This window comes from Oncorhynchus mykiss, chromosome 5 (assembly GCF_057628025.1).
Source record: "Oncorhynchus mykiss isolate SJ-2025 chromosome 5, ASM5762802v1, whole genome shotgun sequence".
In the NCBI taxonomy this organism is placed as follows: Eukaryota; Metazoa; Chordata; class Actinopteri; order Salmoniformes; family Salmonidae; genus Oncorhynchus; species Oncorhynchus mykiss.
Genome location: NC_143026.1, coordinates 40,392,062 through 40,398,459, shown reverse-complemented (window position 1 = coordinate 40,398,459; position 6,398 = coordinate 40,392,062). Strand labels below are relative to the sequence as shown.

The 6,398-nt window shown below is 42.2% G+C and overlaps 1 pseudogene across 1 annotated transcript; it reads right to left on the bottom strand.

The window, feature by feature from the left end:
* Positions 1-3,062: 3,062 nt before the first annotated feature.
* On the bottom strand, positions 3,063-6,139 carry LOC149983269 (uncharacterized; annotated as a pseudogene). Its single transcript, XR_016496448.1, has one exon. The product of XR_016496448.1 is annotated as an uncharacterized LOC149983269 (transcript).
* Between the last annotated feature and the right edge of the window lie 259 nt (positions 6,140-6,398).

Genomic DNA, 6,398 nt, shown 5'->3' with positions numbered 1-6,398 from the left:
GAATTACATAAGGGGGGGGTCAGAGACACAAAGTCCACTGGCTAATGTAGTCAAACCTGAGGGTTAGCCAATAAGTAAATGAGGGATTGATGTTGTTGTTGATTGTAGAGAGGGAATAAAAATGGAATGTTTCTGGATGAATACGGTCTGATATTTTAGATATGAGCTGTCTCAGATCGTTTGTGAAAAATATTGACCTGAAATGAACAAAAATAGAGTTACATCTTTCTCGTCCAAAGTAAAATAATGGCAGGAGGGAGGAAGGTCTGTACCTTTTTTGTTGTTTACTATGCGCTGCGTGGCATTTTCAAGCACATCAAATTTGGTGTCAAATGAAAGCTAAGAATCTAAATTATTGCAAAACGAAGGCATATATAATTTTTTTTTTTACCATTTCCAACGTACAAAATAGGAATAAGCATAGGCTTTGATTTCTGGTCAAATAGATGGAAAAGAGGTCTTAGAAAACATCTAGCAGAAAAAGTCTTAAAAGGCAATCAAACCACCATAATGCTGAAATGATTTGGCCTTGTCATTCAGTTATCAAAAACCCACACATCTTTAAAATGTTTTCACATTTCTCTCCTTCATGAGGAGGGAGGATAATGGACATGTGCAGAAGTAACAAGTATAGGAAGACCTACCAATTAATTATAGTGTTTTTACGGATCATTTGGTTTGTGATTTATTAAGTGAGTAAAATGCGTAATTCTGCTCCCAAATCGGTAACAGAAGGACTGCAACTGAATTGGTTACAATCTTAGTTCATAGAAGTCACAAAGCACAGTTGGGTCACCTGCTCTCCTCCCTTCCACTGACATGTTTTCTTTCTGGCACATGGTGGTCAAAGCAAGAGTGTGAAAACAGTTGTGTACAACCCCCCTCTCCCTGACACCTACAAATGAGCAACGTTCCCTCTAATTTATTTTGGCACGGAGCAAATTTCAGGTCTGCTGAGTGCAAACTTGAACATTCTGAAAATGATGTGCAACTTCTGGCGCACGTTAAATATGGGCACTGAGGCTGTACCCTCTTTAAGTTACAGTTATGACATTAGCCAAGTAGGCTACTGTGGCTATTTGATCATAATGTAGGCTACCAGACTGGCCTACCATCAAAAACAAATGGAGAAAATGCATCCCATAACATGTTAACATGGAAATAGCTGTTATATCATTTAGCCTACAGTAGCAGCCAATGTGGGGTGTTCAATGTAGGCCTACATTCCATGAGACTTTTGAAAATACCTTGTAGGGATTGACAATAACATGTTTATGTTATGTTATATATCATCCTTCAGACAAGGAGGTGACTGAAAATGTTGTGTTGTTTGATGGAAGAATCCATTTTACAAAACAAAATGCATCATTACTCCCATATCCTTATCACAGAGAATCAAACAAATGATGCTACCCTGTGCCTATTGGCCACTTAGCTTATTCAAGCCAGTCTCAAAATACAACACTTCCCCTTTAAGACAGAAAAAAGCTGTCTTTCTTTTCAAAGATGGCTAGAAATACACATTTTGTGCTCTTGTAGGAAGCAACCACTCCCCCATTGCTGACTAGAAATATGCTATAACTGGGCTAATAACTCACTAACTAGCAAAGAATACGAACAAATGTACACAGCTGGCTACATGCAACTCTTTCCTCTCATACACTGAGCACCGACAGACACCGGAGGTCCATAGATGTTCAAATGTAGTTGAAATTTGGTCAGTCCAATTTGGTCAGTTTCACATGTTTGGACAGCACAGTAGTCAGCAAAGCAGAGTTAAGTACAGTACAGTCTTGCACAGTACGGTATTGCGCACTAGAGTAGAGTACAGTATAATTTACTGTACTGTATTGAACTATACTGTGCCATACTAAACTCCACTGTGCTCTACTGTACTGTATTGTGCTGTGAGGTCCAAACTTGTGAAACATAGACGTCTATGATTGGTACAGATTTAGTCGGGTCTGAATCAATATCATTCCGAATTATGCATTCGCAGTATAGTACAGACCAGAGACCCATGATGTCATTCTGTTACCATCATTCTGTTAACGGGTGTTAATCCACTTCACTTACTGTAGTTCAATAACCAAAATACATGGGGGTTTTTCAAGGTGTCATGTCATTGCTTACAGCCCCATTCATTCTGCAGACATCTTTAAATTCTCATTTGGAGTAATTATTTAAGAGCTTTTGGAAAATGTGGCCACATAATTTTTTTTTAGGGAGATTCTACTTTCATTCTGTCACCAAACTTTACACCTGCACTGTTCTTCAATTAAATGTGTTTTGTAACATTTTCTGTGGAAATTGCTCAATGTAGTCCACGTGCATAGGGTTTTTGTTTGGAATACTTTTAAAGTGAAAAGTCAGAGACTCAGCATTATTCATCTGTGTCCAGTTCAAAGCTGCTAAACATATTTTTTCTCCCCACTAATCCCAGTCCAGACCCAGCATAGCTCAAAGACAACAGACAAAAATCCAGGTCAAACACAACCACATTCATTAGACCCATCTTATTCCTATTCTATTTTCGGTAAAACATGAAACACAGATAACTATTACCCTACAGCTAATCACCTTACATTCTCTTGTCAAACAAATTCCTATTCTACTACTTGGATTTTAACGTTAGTCTACAAGTCTAACTGTAAGAGTGCGAGTTATTTTTCATAACAATGTGTGATTGGTGTAGCCAAAAAGCGGCGCTTTCGAAGCACACCTTCAGGCATTGTTTTTTTTATGACTTTCTCTTTTTACAGCTGTCCAGGTCTGTAGAGTTAAAAGAAACCAGATGTCAACTTCACAATTATAGAAAATAACTTAATTTCAAGAAAGTATTTGTAGATATTGTTTTGGTAATGTTAGCCATTTCAAAGTACAAAATGCTGATAAATTGATCTAGTTTGCAAAGACATTTCTAATAAAATTCCTTTAATGGTTATGATTCCATCTGTTATTATGTCAAGTGTTTTACCCACAACCATTAAACACTCATTTGAGCTTGCTGCCATGGTGTTTAAGGTATTTGTGCTGTTCTCTCTTTCACACCTCTGACCTCTAACCTGTGGTAAAAGTAGCACTCGTCTGCTTCCTCATCATGACCTTGGTAACTATCGCCAGTAACCTCAGGACAGTGAATACCCAAAGTCCTCTGCAGCTTCTCCTCTTGCTGCCGCAGCTCCATGGAGTCCAATAGGTCCTAGATGTTGGCCAGAGACCACATGGGCAAGGTGAACCAGTCATTCATATCCCCGTCCTTCCCCACCCCACTGAAGTACTCCCAGTTGATCTTCAGCTGATCCCGGAGACCGTTGACCACATCTCATGACAAAACGCTCGTTCTCAGTTTGGTTCTTCCCTGAGAAGGATAAAGGAAAGGTGTTTGTCATGCCATTTCCCAATTATTTCCATCAACATTTGACTGTTAATAAGTGGGATCGAATCAGTGTGGGAAATAACAGAAGGAAATAGAAAGATTGTTTTTCTGTGGCATATCTCTTGGGTAAGGTCTGTGTACAGGAATGGTTGGATCATTCAAAGGGATTTGGATTCTATTTCCTGTCCAAAAACATACAATGCATGACATGTTGACATTGCCTGTTGACATGTCAGTACACAGTATTATCTTATAAAAACAAACTCACCATTGAGTGGAAACAGTTCCACAGAGCCTGAGGCTGTTGGTCCTGTTCCGAACAGCAAAATGACGGATGCCTGTTGGAAAGACCAACAATGGAAATCAAGTATTTAGTCATCATCCTTCCATTACTTCTGAGTGAGGACTATTGTGATAATGGCATAATGTTTCTGAGGTTAACAACACTCAATCATTCTTAGACTAGTCTGGTCTGTTTGGAGATGTTTAACAGGGAGCCTGACCCATAGGACAGGCCTTTCCTCTCAGCCCCTGGAGCTACTGTTGGAAGGAGTAGTCATCCTCAGATGAAGTAGAGATGATCAGCAGTCTCCTTTTAGACATGAACCTGGTTGGGGTAAACGGCTCTATTATTATCTGTGCCCTGCTTTGTAACTATTACAAGTCACATGATAATGCTTTCTAGGGGTATTATGTAAGGTTCCCATGTTGACTTAATCACATGACTCAGCAGTGGCCGTCCCTGTTGTTGGGATTTGGAGCAGGCGACAGGAGTTTCTCTCCCTCTCCATTTCAGACCGTCATGATGGAAAGGTGTCAACGTAATCCATCAACGCAGATGAGGGTGGAGGTACATGACATACTTCCTAGAATACATAACCCGCCAGGACACAAATATCACTTAATGAATGTGTCAATTGATCACTACTGAACTACTAAACTTGGTAATCTCTGTAACCAAATTATTCGTGTCAGCGCAAAGGTGAGAGAGATGACCCTTGCATTGAGCTTTGGGTCGTAGTCAGTCATAGTCATGGAGAAATCCTTGGAGGACATCCCTTACTCCATTATCAGTTGAGAGATGAGATCTGGGTCAGTGAACTTCTCTGGTAGGGAGGTGAATTGAGGCTCAGAATCTGGAACAAATATAGAAATCCAGAGTTTTACGGTAGGGAAGCTCAAAGAGGAAAACCAGATGTTTAGTTTTTATAACGACACTATAATCCTGAAGAGAAATTTATTTAGGATCAATCTGAGAGAGATGGATTCTGTAGACACAGGCACACACATAGCAGTGCCAAGTTGGTAGTGGTGCAGGGTGAGGGTGGTATCGGACCCTGAGCTCAGGATGGTTGCCATAGTAACTTTCCTGAGGGCGAGGTCACAGAAATGAAGCTCGTTCTCCTCCCTCTGCTGGACATACTGAGGTGTACTGTCACTGGGCGTGGCTATCACCTGTATCACAAATTAATGAGCACATCTATCACAAACAAACAGATTTATTGATAGACTTAAAAGTTACTCATAAAAACATTTACCATAAGTCTTCTGTTCCCCTTCAACTGCTCTACAAAGGCCATCAGTACTTCCTGGTTGTTCTCATTCACATCTCTGTGGGATTTATTCCCTTTGCCTTCTCTGTTCTTCTTCTGCCCATCCTTCTTCCCTTTGCCTTCTCTGTTCTTCTTCTGCCCATCATTCTTCCCTTTGCCTTCTCTGTTCTTCTTCTGCCCATCATTCTTCCCTTTGCCTTCTCTGTTCTTCTTCTGCCCATCATTCTTCCCTTTGCCTTCTCTGTTCTTCTTCTGCCCATCATTCTTCCCTTTGCTTTTTCTTTTGGATTTGTTTTTCTCCATGGATTCTCCTCCCCCACCAACGTTCTCTGGTTTTGGCCTATTATCACTAAAGTTGGTTATAGTCTTTTTTCCTCTTGCCTCCACAGTCGAGGTGTATGTTTTTCTTTCTGTAGCAACATTTCCATAATTTTTGGGGTTGTCCTCTCCCACAGCTTTGGAGTTTGCCTTCCCTGTGATTAATATTTGTGTTCCTTTTGAATCAAGGGGTGTCTTTCGAATGACGAACCTGGAGCGACCACTGAGGATGTCCTGAATTTTGCTCTTCAGTGCAGCCTTCTTGTCCACGGGCTTCCTTACGTTTGCCTGTATACGGGGACTGGGTACCTTCTTAATCACATGAATCTTTTTCTTCTCTCCTCTTCTTGATGATTTTACATTTCAGACGGGAGCTCTTCCTAGTGAGTTTTTCGAGCTTGCGTATGGGGAACTGATCAATGACCTTCAGGACGGCTTCCACATGGATGAGGTAAGGGAACCGCTCACTAACCCTCAGGTTCTTCTTCCTGACTAGCACGGAGAAGCCTGGGGTCCCCCAGCTCCAGGTAATGCATCAGCTTTGTGACCATGCCTAGGCCCATGCTCTCCACAGTGGCCTCTCCCTGGAAGGTGGTCTTCTGGATCCTGCCTTCCATCATTGCGTTCTGGATGATGGTGACGATAACGGTGTCCCTCTCGGCCAGGCGGCAGTTTAGCCTCTCCTGCTCCATGTCATGGATCTGTTTCTCCATCACGTGGAGTTAGTGGTCGCTGTGGATGGGGCTGTGATCACCCACAAATGCTTCTTACCTGCAAAATCAACCAGAAAATGTTTCTCGCTCGAGGCTTGCTGCAGGACTTTCCGTGTTTCCCTCTCCGCCACCCCCATGATCTTCCTCCGGAGCCAGGACACCAGCAGGTTCTTCATACTGGGGTTTGGTCTGATGTCTGCCCTTCCCTGGCCGTGCGGCAGACACCCCTGGGCTGTGACTTCACAGAGAAGCCAGGACAAGCGGAACAGAGAGCAGTCTAGACATCCTCAGTGGGGTGGTGGTAAGTGGGGGATAATGTCTCTCACCAGAAGAGTGGGTTGACTGGGGATAAGGAGGACTCCCGGTTCACATTATTCTCCGACCGTGTTACAGGAATCTCCAGGGATCTTTCAACTTCAAAGCCGTTCACACTCA